This window comes from Corvus moneduloides, chromosome Z (genome assembly GCF_009650955.1).
Source record: "Corvus moneduloides isolate bCorMon1 chromosome Z, bCorMon1.pri, whole genome shotgun sequence".
Taxonomy (NCBI): Eukaryota; Metazoa; Chordata; class Aves; order Passeriformes; family Corvidae; genus Corvus; species Corvus moneduloides.
In genome coordinates this window covers 62086259-62109752 of record NC_045511.1, presented here as the reverse complement: position 1 = coordinate 62109752, position 23494 = coordinate 62086259, and the positions used below count along the sequence as shown (strand labels likewise).

At 35.6% G+C, this 23494-nt stretch overlaps 1 protein-coding gene across 49 annotated transcripts in view; it reads right to left on the bottom strand.

Annotated features, from left to right (window-relative positions):
• Positions 1 to 23494, bottom strand: part of PTPRD (protein tyrosine phosphatase receptor type D) — a 1180356-nt gene that overhangs the window by 836714 nt on the left and 320148 nt on the right. Inside the window, exon 1 of one of the 49 annotated variants that reach the window (XM_032097317.1) lies at positions 13098 to 13115. The exons of the other annotated variants lie outside the window; for them this stretch is intronic. The gene's annotated coding sequence lies outside the window, so the exon portion shown is untranslated. Of the gene's footprint in view, positions 1 to 13097; positions 13116 to 23494 lie in introns of those variants that run through there. 49 annotated transcript variants of the gene reach the window in all.

Sequence of the window (23494 nt, the reverse complement as noted above, 5' to 3'; positions counted from 1 at the left end):
AATGTGAAAACTTCATATTTATTATTTCCTTGCTTTTGGGGGGGTTTTGTTGAAGCTCATCCTTCAGCTGAACCTAAGAAAAATTAAAACCATTCTCTTGACTTAACATGGTACTACCCGGTACTTTCGAGAACAGAATTTTCTTAACCCAAATCTTAATACTAAGCATTTCATTGAGAGGTAATTTAAGCTGCTGTTTTCATCTGTATTTTTTGATTATATGTATTAGATGTTTTAGGTGTTTTCTAGTGTATTACATGTTTTCCAACATGCGGAAGATACTAAGAATTTTCTTTCATGGAGCTCAATGAATTTGGTAAGCCATCTAAAGACTAACCAACAATAACTCCGATTCCCTAGTTAACACAAAGTCCCCAGGTCCTGTATGTTCACTATACAATATAGTTTTAGAATTGCATCATGAAAATGGCATGACTGTGTATTTAAATCCTACCATCTGACTTCCTTATTATAGACTTTAGCATTAAATAATTAAATGATATATCAGCAAGCTGATGACCTAGAATTATATTCATTTTGATTAAAAGAGATACTCTTTGGAGTTTTTGTGTAAATTCATAAAAAATGAGTAAGAGAGAGAACAACTGTTTTTAAACACTTAGGACTGGCTCTTGATCATGGCTTCTTCAGTTTCAAGACAAGTAGGAGCTTTTAGTTTCACATTCTTCAGCTTAGAAAACACTCTATATTGAGTTAGATATTAATGTCCCTATTTCTCCATCAGATAAACTGTTCTGGACAGCTCTTTCCCAGCATGTACTCTTAAAAATCATATGCTCTCACAGAAGGTTTCAGATTTCATGATTCACAAATTCACTCTGCAATCTGTCTAAATAATAGATAGATTATAATATATAATCTAGATAATAATATTTATAGCTGACATATAATATACAGTACAGTAATATACAGTTTACATCTGAAAGTTCTAGTTATAAAATTCCACATAAGCTAAGAATTCACCAAATCAGCTTGCATATTATTTTTGAAAGCAAGGAAATAATGCTTTCCAATTTATCTCAGATGGCTTTGTTCCTCTGCCTGTAGCTATAATTGCACCCTGCAGCTGTGAATGCACAGAGGATTTCAAAACTGCTATCTCACAGGATGAGAATGTTCTGATTAAAAAAAAAAAATATTAGAGACAGATTATGAACTAAATTTTTAAAAAAAGTGAAAAATTCTTTCTGCATATGTTATACCAAGTTTGTGTGAAAATTCAGTAGGGCAGTATTCAAAGATTTTTTTGGTTTTTACTTACACTTAAAATCAAAACTTCCTAAAAATAGTTATTTCAAGGGAAATGTTTCGCTACCATAAAATACAGTTGTTGTCAAAGAATACAGTTGTTGAATGTAGTGCAATTATATTCATGCTGTGCAGGGCAATTTACACATTTAAATACATGGAAATTTTTTTATAAATCAATAATTCAATTTTAACTTTAAACAAGAATTTATGACTGATATCTATCCCAAAGATTACATTAATTGATCTAACAATGTATAAATTTTAAATTAATTTTAAACTGAAATCATTGATTTGCTGTAAGTAAGGGATTACAGCCTTTAAAGGAGATTGAAGAAGGACGTAGGGAAATACAAGTCATTTTGAGCACAGAACAAAATGCTGAGAGATAACAAAAATGTTCTAGCTTTCTGTTCTAAAAAATTACTACCTTATTTACTCTGTATTTTGTAACAGTTAAACTGAAAATATTAATAAAATTTACACATTTAGTATCAACCACATTGAAAATCAAACCCCATATACATTTTTAAATCCATAAATAACATTAATTTTTTTGTTCTGGGTTGGGTTTTGTTTGTTTGTTTGTTTTTTACCAGCAGCGCAAATCAATAAAGTTTGAAGTTCTAAGACAAAAACAGGAGATACACAATTCCCTATCTGATATTACCCAGAGTGGATTCTTTTGGAAAATGTATTTCTTACACAAAAACACTAGCCACATAGTTCTGGGTTCTGTCTTTAATCTTTCATCTGATCTGAGTAATAGAGGACAAGTTTTCATTGCTTTCACCTGTGTTTCCAATTGCAAGTTAAATGATACAATATTTTTTACTTAGTTTCTATTAAACCTGTTCTTCAAAGGCATGAAGAGTGCTTCAGTGACAATGTGTTGCAGTTAAAACAAAACTGTGTCTGCTTTGCTGGAATTCATAGCACAGGCTGTTACATCAGTCAAGAAAAATGAGCTGTTGTCCAGGAGGGAGAGAAAAGAAAAAGAAATGTGTTCCAATTATAAAATTTTAAATTAAAAAATACAGACAAAGGTTTTAAAAAATTGTAACTGAAAAAATTAAAAGACACAGAATAATACACTCAGGAGCCCGGTTATGTACTAATCTGTGCTACTTGATCAAAAACATTCTTATCATGACCCCTAATGACCACTTTCAAGAAAAGTATAAGAGGTATGTCTTCTCAATTCTTATTCCTTTCCACCTGAGTAGAACTTCTCTGCTGTTATAGCCGGGGTTTTTTCTTTTTTTGTTTTTGTTTTTGGTTGTTTGTTCTGGTTTTGGTTTTTTTTGTTTTTTTTTTTTTTCCTTCAGAGACTCTGCTTTAAATAAATTACTTTGATCTTGAGCCTAAACTAGAGTTAATGGCATGTATTCCTTTCCACCTCATTTAATGAATGATGATTCTTTTCTTTTGTGGGCATAAAATTTCTCTCCAATTTTTTTTTTCCATTAATGATATTTTTAATATTCCATGTATTTAAGTCAGGCCAAAATTACACATATTCAATGAAATGTGATAGAATATTATTTGTAACAGAAATACAAAAATTGAAAAATTATTTCAATAGAGAGAATTACCCGTGCAACTTTTCCACTTTGCATGTTTCATCTCCATTTCTTACAACGAATATGTGCCACATATTGAAAATTTTTGATATTTCTGAGGAATCTTGAATTGTATGGGAGGAGGCCTGAATTGGAGAGCTGAACATGAAATTCAAGTTTCCATTCAGGCCTGTCTGTGACAATAGGTTTATAAGGAATTAAGTAGCTAAGCCAACTTATGCACTCTTGGAGTAAGAAATGGTGTAATTATTTCTAGCAGCTATTGAACTTTGATTAAACTGAATTTCTGTAATTAGTTTACCTTTTACTCATTTTTTACACTATTGCCCATTACTGTGACTTCTGTTTTAGAAACATCAACATCATTTTACATTCATTAACTCTGACATTTACTATCTGAATAAATCAAGGACATCAAGGACAATAAAAAGGCCAGTAATACATCTGTGGCACCACAGAACTTGTCATGGGCTTCAAAACCTTTGAAACTGACAAAATATTCGTTAGAGAGCCAAACACAATCTCTTTGCTGTATCAACACTCTGGTTAGAAGAATTCAAGACCAATTTTAAAGTGACTATATTAACTGTACTGGCTGACCAGACGTATAAAGGACAAAATTGCTCATCGCAAGACCAGCGTGTATATGACCTCATGAGTTAGTTGCAGGACCATGGATTTGTATTTTAATCTGGGGAGAAAGACATACTCTTAGACTTTTTTGTTGGCTTAATCAGGGTATCTGAGATGCTTCCCATCCTGTGACACTTTAGCCCTAACCCTGAAAGTGCTTGGAATTTGGTTTTTTCACTAAAACAGTGAACTGTTGTTCAATTAAGATGGTGTTACACTTGTAGGAAAATAACCATGGCAGCCCTGATCCTAACTGAAAGCAGATGACCTGATATAAGTATTTTTATGCTTATTAAGCATTACTGTATTTTCTATTGTAAGTATTCTATCTCCAGAAAATTCCATAAGCTTTGCATTGGATGAGAAATAGGAGCAAACACAGCGTTAAGTGCTTGAATTACAAAATAAACTGTACAGAGTTTAGTAAACACTTAAAATCATTCTCCTCATCATACAGGTTGCAGAGAATTCTCAAAGGTATAAATTAAATTTCCTGACACATCAGCCAAGTTTATGGGAGTGGGGTAGAAGACTGAATTATGAAAAGGTGAATGGAAAAAAAAATACATAAAATCTCAGGCTGAAGAATATATCTTCAGGCAAGCTAATTCAATAAGAAATGCATATTCATCATCTCTCAATCAATGCTGCACCCAACATAGTGCCGAATCCTATATTATCACATTTCATGAATTAATCCAGTTCTTCAAAAAAACTCTTACTACATTTGAGACAAAACACTTATCAAAGTACTTTGTGATGTGAATTACACAGGCAGCTACATGATGTTTTTTCATGGCACTATTATCTGTGTCAACAGTCACTGCAACTACTGAGAAATAGAGGAACTCATAAGGAGTGAGTTATCATAAGAAATTAATATTTCTTGCTGAAATTACACATAAACATCTGGCTACTTCTGACAGAACTCAACTTAATGTCATATTAAGAAAAAATTCCCAAATAATCAAGAGCACTTGAAAAAAGAAGACGAAGAAAAAAACCTTGAAAAGGCCACATTATACATTTATTCTAAAAGTAAGGAGGTATTTTTTGTAAGACAAGCTTTTTTTTGCATATCAAAGTTCTTTTTCTTAAAAAAGTCTTAATTTTTAGAAATTATCAGTGTTTTTCTGTGACATTTATTTTGCAAGGTAAGAGCACATGAATACCATAATCCATGAACTTGTAAGCTGTCATTAGCTACAGCAATCAGTGATGTTAGTTAATACTAGATTTTCTCATCTGAAAAGATAGATATGGACTGAGAGGTATTGACCAGCATTGGTAAAATATCCTCTTAGGGTCCAACTCTCTGAACAAAATTTTTATCTAGAGCCACATGTAGCCTTACTGCAGACAAGTTTTAGGATGTCAGACAAAAAGACCAACTCCAGAACAAGTGTGCAGAGCTCATTTGTGTGGGCACACCAGTGGGGGCCAGAGCCAAAGAGGCAGAGACACAAGTTCTGAATTTTGAGCTGGGTTAGAGCCTTATATCTGCAGAAGCTGAAGTCTTTGTCCTGTGTACATTTCACTGGTCACAAGGCAATGAGATCAAGTCAGAAGAAGGATGGATGGAGATGAAGGGTAAAAGTTACCAACTTGATTGGTCAGTGGGAAGGGCTCATGACCAGCATTACTTTCTCCCCTTCCAGGTATGAAACACACTGACTATTTCTGGACGCATCACTTAGTTTTTTCTCTATCTCTGTGTGCCTGATGACATCAAAGGTTTGCTTCTGCAACTGGATGTCTTTTCTTAATGTTATCCTTTCATGGCATCTGAGTAAATTAAATCTGCTCCCCTTTGTGGAAGTATGTTAAGAAGTTCCACTACAGATACTAAATAAGGATACAGAGACTACATGGCAGTGAATATAATTTCAACTTAATGTCTGTGTTGCTTGTGATACAGTTTCCAGCAAATGGACTACAAAAGCAAGTTTCATTAAGAACCCATAAGGAAGTACAAGACTTAGACAGTGATGATCTTCTACCTTCTGAAGAAAAAAGTAAGGAGAAATTTAGACTGTTTTCATACACATTACATATTATCATCCTAAAACATTTAGCTGTTTTCTGATATGTAGTCGGATGGACACAAAGATAGAGATAAAGAGTTCTGAGTACGGTCCCCAGATAATTTTTCTATTAACAGGAGATCTAGGCCCCCAGAGAAATCATTACTATTGTTGACCTGGGCACCAATTGCTTAGTTAAAAAAAAAATTGTATGAAATGGGATACAGAAAAAAATATATTATAATAGAATTACAATAGAAGAACTTCATGTATGTATTCCATCAGTGCTTTCTTATTCTTCTTTTCCTGTGATTCTTACTTTCTCACATAGTTCAGATGAGTGGTAGAGATGTTATTTTCAATATCTGTGATCAAGAAAATTAATGAGGTTTGCTAAAAGTATAACTAGTTTTTGTCACTGATAGCAAACATTGCTGAATTTTCTTCTATTGCCTTGCTTCTTAATTCTCAAGCTAAAATGAGCATGAATCCCTTTTTTAAAAAGTGCAGGTATTTTGCTATGAATGCTAGACCTTTAAAAGTGTTTATTGAAATATCTGTTTTCATAAAAGTTGATCAAGGGTAATAGTTTCTAATAATTTCAAATAAATCAGACCAGTATTTTTTGGAAGATACAGAAGTCCTGTTCCCAAAACTTCAAAACCATAATCAATCCTGGAAACTACAAATTATTCTTATAAGAGTTAGCTTGGATTTGACTAGTGAACTTAGAATCATAGGGTCATTTAGGCTGGCGAAGACCCCTAAGGTCATTGAGCTCAACCATAATCTGATACCACCAAGCCCACCACTAAACCGTGTCCTGAACTGATGCATCTATGGGTCTTTTAAATAATTGCAGGGATGAGTACTCAACCACTTCCCTGGGCAGACTATTCCAATGCTTGATAACCCTTTCAGTGAAGGATTGTTTCCTAATATACAATCTAAACCTTCCCTGGTGTATTTTGAGGCCATTTTCTTCCATCTTATCCCTTGAAATTTGGACGTAGAGTCCAACCCTCAGAAAAAAATAAGGTCTCCCTTCAGTATCTACTTTTACAGGACTCTACTATTCTATTTTAAGCTTTCAAAAATTATTTAAGTATAAAAGATCATAAAATAAAGCAGTTCTGACGCGATTATATTTGTTAAGGCACCCACATTCTTCAGCAGTGGGATAAATATGAGATCACTGCATGTCCTATAACTCTTTGCAGTGGATATTGCATCTTCTAAGCAGAGATATTAGTTTAAAAAAAAAACAAAACAACTTCCATATATCTCTTTATAGATACAATTTTTACAGTAATGGCTAATATTGCTTACTTCAGTCTTATGTCTTTATAAATGTAAATGTAACATGAAAGTAAGATTTGAAATATAAAAAAGATAGAGAAATTAATCCAATACAAGATTCTCATGCATTATTGTTTACAGATTTCTAAAAAATCTTCACAGAGAAACAAGGGTGAAGTTAGTTGTTTTCAGGAATAGTTGCTGATAAGGTAAGTATGAGAAATAATTAAATAAATAAAGAAAATAGCATTATATTGTGTTAAATAGGGAATAAATTGAAACTTCAAGCATGGATTTACTAGTTTGCTGAAAGAAGAGTTTTCTTCTCTTTGTGTAGTGTAACCCTTAGCATTGTGCAAGACTATTGTGAAGACAGTGCAAAGCCTATTCACCTTGACAAACAGCAAATAACTTCAGGCACAACGAGTAATGGAAGCATTTTACAATAGTCAGCTAATTGCAGGTTATATTTCATGATTCCAGGAAAGAAAAAGATCAATAAAGAGGGTGAAGGCTGATGATATTTAATAATGTTTTGCTTGGTTTGTTGTTGTTGCTGTTTTTTTCTGAGAGCATAGCTCAGTTGAATCTTTGTTTTAAATGCATAATACTTGCTTTAAAATGTGAAAAACTCTCTCTAATGCATAAAATAAGCAAATATAAAAATAATAGATATTCAGAATTTACTTCTGTCTGAAGATAAGTAATAGTAGGTACAACACATTGCTTTGTCATAACTGACTTTAAGACAGAAATTTATGTTATCTGATAATATCAAAAATGTGCCCATCAGAACAGGGTGTGCCATCTCACAGGGACAAACTTCTCTATAGAGAAGCAATGTAAAGCCAGGCAAGTGGATGATGCTATCTGCGGCATGTAAAACTCATATTGTTCCCGAAGTTGTGCAAAATGTCTGATCACCACTAACATATGGCAAGTACCTACAAGCTCTGAGTATCAGTGATTTTCTTCAATGCTTTTTTGACTATGGAAACCATATAAAAATTAATGAATTTTCATACATATTTATAAACATGTTATCTATTTCTCACAGTAATAAGTTAGACTACAAAGATGCAAATAAACTTCATAGAACTTTCCTCTCTTCAGTCTTCTCCAAATGAAAAGATGACTGAAAATTCTAGTGTCAAACTTACTGGGGGTCACCAATATGTAAAAAGCATGTTATTGCATAAATATACTAAGCTTTCCATTCATTGTAGACTGCACATTCTAGTGTCCTTCTGTCTTTACACATGCTCAAGATGTTGAAGTCATACATGAAAAAAAGTAAAGATTGGAGAGATCAGGGCTACAGACTGTGCCAGCCTCTTCTCTTTGGGACTGCAGAGCTTCCTGGATATGTTATAAAATAGTGTAATCACAAAACTAATATTACCAAATGTTTGTATGTGTCTGACTGTGTCAAATCTATAGAAGATTATTTACATGATTTTTCTGGGTCCATTCCTGTGATAGACATTCTTTCATATACATAAGAACAATGGTTATTACTGCAGTCCATTTTTGTGTTTGGGTATCATTTTAAGCAGATGCTATTTAGTGCTGAAGCAGCTATTAAAGGCAGCCATGCATGTAAGTGTTTCTGTGGATCGATTAGCAAAAACTAGGTCAGTCTACTGATGACTCAATGACCTTTACTGTGAACTTTTTTCTCTTTTGCTTCTCTAGCTAGTGTTTGGGCTACTTTCTTGACTATGCTGCAAAATCCTAGAATTCACCAGTTGGCTGAACATGGATATCTGGTACCTCACTTTTACTGCTAGTGTTTCACTGGTGCCTACACATTGTAGTGCTTCCAGGAGCAAAACAAAACAACTACAAAACAACAACAAAGCAGAGTAAACAACAAAACCAGGGACTGTATTTTCTTCTCATTCTACTGATATGAATATATGAAAATAAATTATAAATCCTCTGTACAAAAATGTCGTTGGCTGAATAGGTTATAAAGTCACTAATTATCACATATAATTATGTGATATCTTAGAGGGTTTCAAAATGTACCCATACTATCTAACAGCATTTTATTCAAAGTTATTTAACTTCAGAACAGAGCTGCAACAGTAGCAGAACAATATTACAGTGGGAGCTTTTTATATGTAAAGGGAGAGAATATAAAAAAGAAAATTATAAAATTATTTAAAGGTCCCAGAACACATACAGACCCACAGAATGGCTTACTTTAGAACAGACCTTTAAGATCATGGAATCCAGCAATTAACCCAGCACTGCCAAGCCCACCACTAAACCATGCCCCTAATCACCACATCTGTGCATCTTCGAAATATCTCTAGGGATGGAAACTCAGCTACTTCCTTGGGCAGCCTGTTTCAAAACTTGACAACCCTTTTCATGAAAAAAATTTTACTAGTATTCAATCTAAACCTCCAGTGATGCAATTTGTAGTCATTTTTATTCATGCTACTGCTTGTTACCTGGGAGAAGAGCCAAGGCCCACCTCACTACAATCTCTCGTCAGGTAGTTGAAGAGAGCAATAGCATCTTCCCTCAGCCTACTTTTCTCCATGTTAAACAATCCTAATTCCCTCAGCTGCTTCTCACAGGACTTGTACTCCAGACTCTTCACCAGCCTCATTAAAGAAGGCCTTTTCCACTGAATACACAAAATTCCCATCAAAAACAGAGATGGTATGTAAAAAATACAGAACAAGAAGGTCCTATTATTTTCTCACTCCTAGTTACAAGACACTGGAATTGTTCTCCTAGGTGACTGCTGAATCAGTTTTTAATGAACACAAGAAAACAATGTATAATATAAAGGAGCAAAACAAAAAGGCTTCTTTTAAAATACTTTACTTCTTGCAGTACAAAACTCTGTTTGGATAGAAAGTGAATAAAGTTTTCTTTAATTGAAGAGAATCTTGCAGAAGATACGTCAGATAAAATTCAATAGAATAATTCAGGTAGTAATGGGGAAGATACATGAGATCTTTATCATTCTTTGATATTCTTTTTTTTGGTGAAACAATATTTATAATGGGAATATTATCTTGCTTTTAAAAGAAAAAAAAATTAACAAAGTTTATAAAATAGATGAAATGCTAAACAAGAATTTAAAAAACCCCACCCTAAATATGTATTTACACTTTTTTCGTCTTCCAAGATATTTACTCTTCTGTTAATATTTGTTAATTATTAATTAGTCCTGTCAGTGAGTCTGTGTAAAACAAAATATTAAATGTATGCTATCACATATCATAATGTCACTTGGCTTGGGACCTCTGCCCTTCATTTTGTGATAAAATTTAATTATACTTGCTAAGATTTAACTCTGCATTTGCCTTTGTGACATGTTTATTTTGATGCTATTACAAGTAATGCAGCTTATTTTTTTGATACTACATTTAGAATGTCCATTGAAAGAATTATCACTTAATCTACTCTGCTGGTTTTGGCTGGAGTAGGGTTAATTTTCTTCACAGTGGGTGGTATGGGGCTGTGTTTTAGATTTGTGCTGAACACAGAGTTGATAACAGAGAGATGTTTTTGTTATTGCTGAACAGGGCTTGCACAGAGCCAGGGCCTTTTCTGCTTCTTGGACTGCCATGCTGGTGAGGAAGTTGGGGGTGTTTGGGAAGCTGGAAGGAGACAAAGCCAGAACAGGTGACCCCAACTGACCGAAGGGATATTCCAGACCATGTGGCATCATGCTCAGTATATAAAATGAGGAGAAGGAGGAGGAGGAGGGGACATTTGGAGTGATGGCATTTGTCTTTCCAAGCCACTGTTACTTGTGATGGGGCCCTGGTCTCCTGGAGATAGCTGAACACCTGCCTGCCCATGGGAAGCAGTGAATTAATTCCTTGTTTTGGTTTGCTTGTCTGCATGGCTTTTGCTTTCCCTATTAAACTGTCTTTATCTCAACCCATGGGTTTTATATCTTTTATCCTTCTGGTTCTCTCCCTGATCCTGCTGCTGGGAGAGAGAGTGAACAGCTATATGGGGCTCAATGGCTGGCTGGGCTTGAAACATGATATCTAGCAAGAAAAAACTGTACGTGGCTTTACCAAGTTTTACTCCTTTGAACACTAGCATCTGTCTTTTGAAACACTCCAGTAACATAAACTTCTGCAAAAAATCTCTTAATCAACTAAGGATCCACACATTCCTTTGGTTCAACTTTCTACAGACTGGCTGTATTTTTAATCCTTCGGTTTGACCAGTCTGTTGTGGTATCATTTCACTGCCATTGCTGTGGAAATCTTCTTGAGTTTTTTAAATTGCAAAAGAAGAAAATTCTAAATAGTTAAAAACTTACTCTATTTTTTTCTCCCAATGCTATAGAGCAGCTTCATGCAGTAGCAATTGTAGAGACCTATGGCATCCATGAAGGACAGAAGTAATAATCAGAACAGAAGAAATTAGTTTGCCTTGAAACAGAGCAAGTTTCCTAAGATGACACAACTAAAACCAGTATGTACTTCATAATACTGTTATGACACAGGAAGATGCAATTTTACATAAGTACATGATCAGCACAGGAGCAAATAAATAGTATTAAATGGATTTCAATGGTAATAAATTTTTTACTGTATGGCTCTGTCCCTGAAATGCGGTCTTATTGGAGACCAAAGAGCTTCAGACTATCTTACACTGTATTTTGATAAGATTTATGTACTGAGTCTGAGACTTTAAGAACCAAGAACCCAAGTGGTTCATGGGTTGGGGGGTGGGGGATGGGCAGGAGTGGAAAGAATGGAAGTTTTCCACTCATAAGTCTAGAATATTTTATGTATTTTGCATGGTTTTTACTGAATTCCTCAGGGGCTTCTTACCTTTAGTAAATAAAAACTAAGAAATAAGTGGCACTATTTCAGCTTTCATTATTTTCAGGATTCTACTCCCTTTCACACCCTTAAATAAGGGTGGATTTTACATTATTGCCTTTTTCACCAATATGGGAAAAAAATAAAAGAAATGCTATAGTACTGCAAGCCATCTGATGGATGCAGTAGTTTTCTCTGTAATGGAATGCCTATTTGTCATATGGCTATGTGGGAAGTGAATATAAGTAGTACCTTTCTTCTAAAATGATTGATAGGAACCTAAAAAGTATTTTTGTCACAGGCTGTCTCCTACAAACGAGATAGATACGGGGCTTCTGGCTCAGTCTTTTGCATACAAAGAGAGATTCATGTTTCCATTGAATATGTGTACTTTGAAACAAAAACAAACAACAAAAAAAAGAAATTACAGCTGCTAGTTCGCATTTTTAGAGAACATGGAAGAATTACATTAAAGGAGCTAGATTATGCTATTGGCAAAAATATGAACTACTTTATTTTCCACCTTTTTTTTTTTGTTTTGAGAGCAAAAAGAAAGACTGAAACAGAATTAGTGCATGCTATATCACATTATGTCTTACAATTAAATTATTAAAATTGAATTATTCTACAGCTGATAAATCCTGCAACTAAGGTAACTTAAAACTTCAAAAATTTTAAATTGTCATTTTAATGTGCCTTTGGGAAGGGAGGTGGTGGTTTTTGTTAGCATGACAGTTGCACAGACAAAGTTTGTCACATTGTGTTGAGCATGAAATATAAATGTCATCTGCTTAATTATGAAAAAAATAAGATTAAAAAATCCTAACAAACAAAAAAACCCAAGAAAATACTCTACTATAATCTAGATTTAAACCCCCCCCCCCCAACATAAATGCATGATAACTGTCTTGAACATTATTTTTAACTTCACTGTCTTCAAAACCAGAGAAACTGGTCATTCTTTTCTGCATGTTATAGAATTTTCAAACTGCATATAAGATTTGAAGTCACTAAGCATAGGGAAGATATACATGTATCTTCAATTTTCTGTTTTAAAAAAATTAAATTTAAAGCTTAGATTTTTTTTTTTTCTTTTTAAATCAAGGGGCTGTACTGAAGTTCAGCAGCTCTTAAGTTTTACTGGAAACAAATGGTGAGATCCTATTCTGTGAATACTACTCATGTCTTTACTTTTCTGCTTACAAAGGAAAACAAAACTGACAATTTTATCCCTTGTAGATCACTATTTGTTGAATTTTCCATTTGCTTAATAAAAGGGATTAAATTCAGTTAAATATTATCAAGATGTGTGTGCCTACAATCTAAACAGAAGTATTTTTATTTTTCATATTATTTTAGTGTCTTCCAAGAGACAAAAAAATTGTATTTTTTAATAATTCAGATAATGAATCAAATTAACTCCCTATAACTGGGGTTTTCTGCACATAGATATAGAATCAAAACTGACATCTCACCACTTGTGGGTATTTCACTACCTCTGAATTTCTGCTGTGGATAAAGGCAAGGCTATACATTTTCTGCTTTCCACATTTCTGCTTCAAAATATCCAATGGGTAGAAATCCTAAGAACAAGGATGTGAAAGAGTTTCAGTTAATAGCAAGACAACACTCAGACTCTCCAAAAATTATGCACGGAAGGAAAGTTTTGAAGTTCCAGAATAATTTTTTTAAGGAAAACATACGACATTCATATGCTTCTTTTAATGAGAAAATTAAAAGCTTAATATTTTGGGAAATTTTTCAGAATATTTACAATAATGTAATTATTTGTTTCAGAGATTTGATCAATAAATAGCATGTCCAGGTTATTTTCATATTTTTGTTTAGATTCAGGGGTGTTTTTAACATACATATCTGCAAAAAAATTGTTTGTGAATGGTGATCAGCTCACATCTTTTTTGCCAATCACTTTACATTATCACTTCAGCTGAATCAGTGTTCAGTGGGTGTAAACTCCCAATGACTTTACAGTCCAAGCAAAGATTATGACAAGTAACTGTATAATAAATCTGCTTAGAGAAGCATGCATTTTTACCATCATATCACAAGAAACAACCTTCTTTCATTTTAAGATGAACTTTTGCCCTTTCCATTGCTCTCTCATGACCTTAAAATGTCATCACAAGAGTGTCCACACTATGTGTTTAATTTATCACAATGACATCTGGCACAGAGCTTGCTCAAAGCAGCGTCCTCCGTGGCACAAAGGGCTCAATAACAGCTTACACTTTTATGCTTTATTTTACTTCCTCCTCTTCACCTGTCAGGGGGCAAGAGAAATTTCTTTGGTTGCATTAATTGTACATACACACTTCTACATGTAATCCTATTTTGTGAGGAGATCCACCTAAAACAGACTACTTCTTTTCTTCTTTCTCCTTGACTAGTAATAGTGGTCTGCACACAGCAGGATACAGGAGGAGAAAAGTCCGTAAGCAGTCTATGAGAAGAAAGAAAATGACCATTTCATCCATACATATGTAGGAATATATTGGTTTGGAAAAAGCACAGACTATATATCTAGACTGTATTATATTTTTGGTATCCTTCTTCTGGGGTGGATGTCTTCACTCAACTCCACTCAATGGGTCAATGTGCAATTAATACTTGTACAATTGTGATACACGTACAATTAGTGTTTTCAGGGGAGAAAACTAACCTAAGTGCCTCAACAGTAAACACCAACACATCTTGTCTCTTTCTCCTACTGACCTCTTCAAGTATTTCTGTACCTAAAATTGTAACAGAAACTCTTGAATTCACAATGAAAAATTTTAAACAATACATATTCACTTCCAGAATGCTGATTTCTTGAAACATTCATTAGTAAAACAATAAAATATAAAAATATTTTCTTGTCTGAAAAATAAAGCTCTGAATCTTCTACAACAAGATTGGAATTTAGTAAAACTAAAGAGCATCTTAAAAGAGGCAGGATCAGTCATTAGATGAAAATATCCTTACTAAATATTATAATAGCTTTCATGACGTAATTTATTTCTAGTAGCTAGATTCAATATCTGCAACCATTTATTCTTCACCCAGCTGGTATTTCATCTCCAAAGCTTAATGGTGAGGCTGTGTGCAAAAGCAGTCACAGGTTTGAGTGATTAAAAACAAAGTTAGTATTACTCCTTGATTTTTGATGAGACAAAAATAAAATGCATACCCCAATGATGTGTTTCAGACTTCATGATGCCTTATGATGGTTTATTTTATCAGTGAAGAAAAATATTTTCCAAAACCTACAGTGTTATTTAGTCATGTTTGTTCCTCTGCATGTGGTTACAGAGAGTAACAGATATTCTGCACTCATGAAGCTGCATGGTACACTGATATTCCCTATATTTTCAAATTGTGATACAATGAGTTATATCAACAACTGTGAGCTTGAAGATTTTGGTTTCTTTTTTGGAATTAAATAATGTGAAATATTATTAGCTACTAGTACATATGAATATCCATCAAGAAGATATAATCATAGAACAAAGAAATGAACAAAGAATGAACAAAGAAAGAAATTAAATTTTGGTAAGAGAAAGACAATATTTTTTAATATTGTACATTACAGAAAGAGTATTGTAGGCATTTTGGAGATAAAACAGTTAATTAATTCCAGTGGTATAACTTGTGATAAAGTAAAAACCAAAAATCACAAATTCTTCATGAAGTTTTCCATTATTTTGATATCAGTCATTATTAAGATATTCAAAAGCCACTAGTTCAGGACTTCAAGGTGATGAAAATCCAACTTTTTCCTGGTTTTTTGCCATTGAAGGGTTGTAAGAGGTTGTTCTAACTGGACAGAATAAATGCACTGGAAATGCAGTTTCCTAATACACAACTTAGTTGCAAGGAAACAAACCACCTCTTATTCTTTTACATTACAAAAATGTTTCTACTTTCCCATTCTAGAAGATAGTTTTCATTAGAGGGAAACCTTACATAAATTAAACACCAGATGTTCAGTTTTTCTCTCTGCATATAGCACAAGAAAACTTTCAGAGGCCAGTTTAGCACCAATGGCTGCCCAGTTTGGAGAATTATAGCATTTTCTTAAAGGCCACAAGATGGAAAATTTTCTCAACAGTCCACATGCACTGGTGGCCAGCCAAAATGCAGCAAATTCTAAGGTAAAAAGTAGTCCACAGAGTTTGGTTTTGTTTTGGAGGTTTGTGTTTCTTACTGTAGCTCATTACATCTGTTACAGGAACACAATGTCATATCCACGCTAAGAGCTAAGAAAGATATGTCAGTTAACTTCTCTGCAACTTAATCTGGCTTCCTGTACCACGATTTCAACATTCAGTTTTTTGATTGTAGAAGAATAGATAATCTGTGTGAAAATATTTTTTAAATATCTGATGAATTTGTTTTTAAGTAAAACTTTATTTATTTGCATTACTACTATTCTTTCTCTTTCTAAAGTTAGCAATAGAACATTAGATTAATATGAATCTAGCTTAGCCAAAACAACTCCAGAATGTATTCTCAATATCTCACAAAATATTATCTAACTTCCTTTTCTCCAAGTGTTAGAAAACTTTCCACTCAAAGGCTGGATAGAGGACCCTGTAGCACAGAACATGCAGAATATGAGAAAATGCCAAGGGCTCTTCAAAAGGGTATAAGTGCAGGGGCCATGAGATATCATGGAAGAGACTGATGGAATTTTCTGAGAAGTGTTATTTCTTTCTGGAGATCGGACAGGCAATAAAATGGGAACACCTGATGCACAATCTCAATTCCCATTTGGCCAGATGAGCTGCTCCTCTCTACGGCTAAATGCGTATAACTGGACGTGGCAGGTGACTAAGGAAAGAAAGAGGGAAAGAGAGACATGAGCTGCAAATTCAGACAGGTTGTGAAGATTGGTACTGGGCTACTTGATGTGAGCTACTGCGAGTTGTTGAAATAGACTCCACACTGCCCTGTAATATAATTATAGCTCTGGGTTTCCCTATTATCATTTTTGCCCCCTCTCAGATATGTTCCTCCAGTTATCCTGACATACCCATCATTTCCTTAATTAATTTTATTTCTGGTTGCCAAACAGGAAGAAGACTGGTAATATCTTCGCTTTGGTTGACCATCCTTTAAGCGAAGCCTATATCACTTTCTTATACCATTGGGTCACTCACTACCCTCTCCAAGACAGCAAAGTCTATCTGATCACCAAGAATACCTATTCTCTTGATTAGGATTGGATGGAAGATCTTTTCTGACCTCCTTTTGTGACTAAACTACCTGAATCCCCTGAGTTGTTTTGGTTTGAAAGACAGGTGTCTGCCAAGGAAGGCGGGAACCTCCCTTGGAATGGAAAATGTGACCCCCTTCCCTCCAAATTATTATAACTTTGAAATGATGGGACTTTCAGGCAAAGACATGGGAAAAGGAACAACAATTCTCTACTAGTATGTATATGGACAGCAAGGCAAACAAACAACAATGGCAGTGACAACAAACAAGGTTTCTAAAGGCAGCGCCTTCTCCATCGCTCCTGCCGGCCCCCCGCCATTCCTCAGGCGAGGCCCGGGGGCGCCCCCTCGGCCGCGGGCGCTTTCCCGCCGCGCAGTGCCCGCCGCAGCCGGCAGGGGGCGCTGGTGGCTCCGGGCCGGGCAGGGCAGCGGCGGTGCTTCCCCCGTGCCGGCAGGGGGCGCTGCGGCGCGAGCGCGGCCCCGGCCCTCGCGTGGGGAATGGCGGGGGGGCCGGCAGGAGCGATGGAGAAGGCGCTGCCTTTAGAAACCCACAGCGGCAGCTGGTCCCGGTGCCCCTCCGGATGGAGAAATGAGCAGCAGCAGGAACCTCGGAGGCTGGCACAGCAGAGGCGAGCGCACCCAGGGTGGCCAACAAACTGTAGCAAAGACTCCGGAGCTGTGCCAGGAGCCGCGGGGTGTCCAGGCGGGCATGGGGTGTCAGGTTAAATAAAACTGAAGCAGCGACACGAAACAGTGGGGCTGGACAGCGGCAAGGCGGGCTGTCACAGGAAGCTGCTGCAAGCAGCCAGGAGACGCTCCCTCCGGGAAGGGATCGGGGGTCAGGTCCCCTCCCAGTGAGGCTGGGTGTTGGAAATTCCCAGTTCAACAGCTGCTCTTACGAGCAAATGCTCACCCACAGTAAGGAGAAAGCAGTGCAGGACAAAAACTCCACAGTGGCAGCAAATCCTCTGGGCAGCAACAGTCCACCCCAAAAACCGCACCTGTCCCACTCCGATCCCAGGAGAGAGAGAGCGAGAGAGCGAGGGGTGAGCCCAGCCCCTCAGCCCCCAGCCAGAATGTCACAGTATCTCTGCACTTCCCAAGGGAAAGCCCTTCAGCCAAGAGATGGCAGCAAACGGCACCCTTCGCCCTCCTCCCAGCCGCATCCTTTGTCTCCCAGGTATCGTTGTTACCATCGCTCATGCAACAAATGGGAGAAAATTCCCTGAGAGAAAGGGAAAAAAAGGGAAAAAAATCCTAACCTCCAACATGAGGAGGTTCCAGGGAAGGCTGAACATAATACAGCTGATCTCTGTGTGAATCCCACCAAAGCTGCAGGTTAAATCCCTGTGTGGGATATTGACTTAGGAGCTGGACTCAATGACCCTTGTGAGTCTCTTCCAAGTGTTTGTGTAACTCAAACATTAAGAGGAAATCATCTTCATGTGTTGATATGAGCAACTATAAAGCTGGCCTGATTGGAAGGGAAAAATTACTGAACAGAAGAAATTGTCTGGTGAAAAAGGCTAACATAGAGGGGCTTGCCAGCTTGAACTAGAAAACTTGAGGACTATGTACCAGAAATTGAGAATTGTAACGGTCCTCTTTGAACTTCATCCAGGGTACATAGAAACCAGAAACATCCTGAGATACCATCTCTAAGTATAAAATCAAGGGACTGTAATGGCAACTTGGTTTCTGAGAAAGTGGAACACTCTCCTGAAAAACAAAATTGCTCTGAAAAATCAGAAAACACCATAATCTGTTGAATGCTATCAGGTGAAAAATAGAAATTAATATTATCTATGGATTGCTTGAAGTAGGATGTCCTATAGCCTCTTATATCTCTGTATTATAAAAGTCACTTCATTTTTGCCTAAATGGACCCTTTCTCTGAGAACTTTCTGGTTTGATTTCCACATGAGCCTTCAACAAGGTCTTGGACTCTCAATCCACACTCTCTTTCACAGAAAATTTTTGAAGCAAGACTGCTGCTGATCAGTTTGGCTTGTCCTCCCCCTATTTCTGGATTGTTTGACCCCTTCTGAAAGGTGTCTAATTTGCTTAATTTGTTATATTAACAATATATAAATAATACCTATTTGCTATATAACTGTAGAGAAAACTTATTCAGGAACAAGAAGTGGCTCTAACACTACTGTCATATAAAAGCTAATGTCCAGACCTTTGAAATTTCTTGCTTTCCAGAAAATGATGGACACATCCTGTGTCTCTACTGAGAGTGACACTTTTGATTGTACCGAATTCTGAAGCCTGTCTGGCAATTTTAAGTGTTAATTTTCCTTTTCCTACTATCATGTATTAAAAATTGTAAGATTAACTTCAGTCCCTTTTTATTTGTACTGCCTGAAGCTCCTTGGATGCATTTACAATTTCCACTTCCATAACATCATGTGCAATGAGTTCCCAATTTAATCGCATTTTATTTTAAAAAGCCTTCCTTAAAAAAAAATAAATGAATACACGTAAAGATTAATAGCACTTTATTCACCTTTTCCATGTTCCATGCATTTATGAAGATTTCTATCATAATTTCTTCAGTTATACTTTTACCTTGAATCGTGTAATGTATTTATTTTCTCATTAATTTCTATAGCAATGACTTTGATCATCTTCTTTCTGTTTTTGTACAAAGGACAGGGAAGGAACAGAATCACATGGAATATGATAATGATCAGATATACCATCAGGTATTTAAATTGCAAAACTGTATTTTCACTCTGACTATATTTACTTTGAAGTAAAGGACAATGTTTGATTTGCCTTTGCCTATTTACCTGTGATTGGAGCCACAGGAACCAACAAAGCTTATTCCAAGTGCTGTCCTGTGTTTTACTATAGCTACTTGTTTTTCTAGTAATCACAAACTTAATGGATAATTTAACTAGGTGCTAAACGCTGTGGTCTGATCTGGCAAACTAACTGCAAATTCTAAAATAAATTTGAGTATTTAATTGGATTAAAATCAGTTTCCATCAGAATTGAACAGACAGTGCATTAATTATAGACTTTTTTTATTTATGCAGAAATTACCAGACTATAAATAACCTCAACATTCTCTATGTTTTGTGTTGATAATTAGAGACTGAATTGGTCATTCATACCGGTCTTTTCTGCTGCATATCTAACAGCTAACACTGACAAAATATGCTCTTTGAGGAGCTTTGATTCTGTGAGGTACTGCATACCCTTTATTTAGCATCTGTCAGGTTCAGGTGGCTGTGTATCTAACAGGAAGCCTACTTACCTGCCAAACTTCTCAAATGTATTCTGTTCTGAGATACTCTTTATTTTCATTTTCTGAGAGAAAATATCCTATGTGAAAATACTGGTTTAAAATACAATAGGATATTTTCAGAAATCTGGCAATATGATGGAATCCAATGATTTCACTTAAAATGCTTCCACGTGCACTTGAAATCTATTAATGTTTATCATCTAAAAGGCTGAAGCTCTTCATCAACAATCAGTAAATGCATCTTTAAAAAAAACCCAACAAAACCAAAAAAAGAAACTAGGAGAGACACATGCAGTTAAAGATTCATGTGATTTAAACAGAATTAACACTAACTCATAATTAACTTTTTATTGAAACTATGTTCATTTGGAACAATTATAAAAATTAGGAGCTAGTATTAATCTGAGCCAGGCTTCCCTCTGGTTCTCCAAAGGGTAAAGGGACAAAAGTTTTTTCTTTATTGTTGTATGTATCTAGTGGCTTTTCTATGACTGCTATACATTCAGAAAAAAAGTAATTTTGTATATTGTCAAATCACTTTGCAGTTCATCTCAGTGAAGGAAAACTAAACACATAGGCCAAGCATTATAATAAAATTTTGGTAAAAACCCTAAACAGATATAAAACAATGTTTCCAATGTTTCCATTTTAACCTAGAAAAAGAGAGCATTGTATTTTGAGTATTCTGTATCAAACTTTCAGGTGCTATGATCAAAGTATTGAGTTCTACACAGCCTTCCCATCCATAATCAAACTTCTGTTCCAATATCGCTTTAAATCTATGTTATCTCCCTCCACCAACTTAGGTAAAAGAGATGTGTGCTCTATAAAAGAGAATGCTCTACCTGAATATGTTTGCCAAGCTTAATGCCTTAGGAGTTTGAAAATTTGCTTCTATTTCCAGATCTCCTTTACTCATAGGATGTCGTATTGTAATTGCACCTATGCACAGTGATCCACCTATATCATCACATACTAGGATATTTGCTAAGAAATCGGTAAGGGAGGGTTATTCCAAACATATTTCTGTAGGATCCTTGATACTCTTGGCTATTTCAAGACACTGAATAATGAGAGAAAAAAAGATCTGAAGCCAGAGTTGAGTTAGGTCATTATTAAACAGATTTTAAAAACCTTACAATTATAACATTTCAGTGTTTAATGATCTGGAAGCTATAATACGAACATATGGATTAATTTATTTATTTACCCATTCATTTACTAAACTTATCTTTTTAAGGTAATCTTCATTGGGTTCACATCCCCAGTACTAAACATTTTGTCCTACATATTACCTGCAGTGTTCATTTCAAGTTCATATTCTTTCAGTACGGTCTGGTACGGTCTGCTTATTACTATGTTTTAGTTCTGCACTTAAGAAAATGTGGCTCTGATCTTACACTTGGGACCTCCCATTGCCATCATAACACAAGTGCGTAATAAAAATAATAATGTATTTTCCTACATGTTTAATAGAATCATGGTTAAAAAAATATGTAAATTTGCTAGTATTTTGCTTTCATATGGCTTTCTTACATTTGAAAGTATAATAAAATTCTGCTTTTAACACAACTATCAAGTTTTTAAAATAAGATAACTTTTACTTATCTATTCTATAATTTTAAAATTCAAAATTGTTATCTCCCTGCAATCTTATTTCTAACTGTTTGATTACTCATCCAGTACACAGAAATGTCTTCAGGAAGATTTTGGAAGTTTGTTAGACTTTGAACATTCAGCTTCTCCCTCAAAGACTATGGGAGAAAGCCTGTCCTCAGCTTAATTTACCACAATTTTGCTTTCTAAAAACACAGAGAAATAGTGATTACTTGAAGCGATTCTGAAATTTGAAAAGTTGATATAATTCCTAAATTTTAGTTTAGGGCAAAGTTACATGATAAATACACTTCATCACATGGTTCTGCAAATTATCATTAGGAAATCACATAAATCTAGACCAGCTATCATTATGGTTATAAGCAGACATTTTTGTTTGAGTCCATGTCAGAGACTGAAAGAATTAATGCCTCAAACATTGATAAAAAGTTTTGCTCATGATAGCAAAACTGCATAAAGGAGCCGTCAAAGCCCACCCCTTCCTAAAGAGTGCCTGACTGGAACTTTAGGCTGAAAGTCAGACTGCTGAGATTAGATAAAGGGAGATCCATTCTTCAAACATCTCAGGCCCAGGGAGAAGTAAACAAGTAAAGAATGCGAGCCAAACCCAGAAGCCGTGCTAAGAATCTTCTCTGATTCTGGTATGGGGGAGACTGTAGCCCACATTCTTCTGGGAGAAGGTTTGCACAGATTTCCCCCTCAACCAAGATGGGGGAAGGAAGTTTCAGGGTGTCGTAACCTCTTCTCAGCGGCAGTGAACTGATTGTCTTTTACACACACTATGGAACCTCCAACCCTGGGAAGGCCACATCCACAGGACATTCACGTGAGAGGCAGCTGAGGGGGTGTCATAATCCATCAAAGGCCCCACAAAGTGCCCCCCACAGTCATTCCTGAGGCCTTGCACCACAGGACTGCACGTGGTACAACAAACACGGAGTCTGTTGTAAGAGACAATGGCAAACTCTGTCCCACCAAGGGAGGCGCCTAGGTTTTCCTACCTGGCCTGAGCATATATTAACCCACCAAATTCAAGGCTTTTTGCAGGGACCCTTACCACCAAGATAACCAGCTGGAGAGGATCAACGGAGCATCACTGGGATCCTCAGATGGTGATATTTTCTTTATTCTGTCTCTGTCACTCTTTTTCTGTCATCCTTCTGTGTCCCCCCATTTTCTATTTCTTTCTCTCTATCATATTTACTATCAAATGAAACCCATACTGTTGACTTTGGCATATGGTGTCATTTGCACCTTAATTTGGGCAGAGGCATTTCTAATAACTTTAATAACTGGATCATGACAGTCCACAAATCTGTTTTTCATACAACTAAAGTTGGGCCCTGCAGCCCTTTATATGAAGAGTGATCTTGGTCATATCCATGCTATGTTATCGGAGATGGCTGCTGAACTTTTTTCAAGATGACAGGAATATTCTACACAAAAAAAAAAAACAAAACAAAACAAAACTTTTTGTTGTGTTTTCCAGTGCTGCAAAAATCTGTAGCATTGTAAGATATATGTAATAATATGCTAAATCATACTGTCATATGCAAAGCTAACTCATAATTCTTCAAAATTCTTTAATTATAGTCAATCCTACTAGATTTCTATTTAGAAAAAAAAATTAAAAAACTATTACAAGTAGAATAGAAAGATGTATGATTTCACATTTTTATAGAGAATTTATAAAAACAAGCATAGAAAGAAATCAGGGGTATATGTTTGCGATAATAAAATACAAGCAGAAACATGCTATGACAAAAACTAAGCAGTT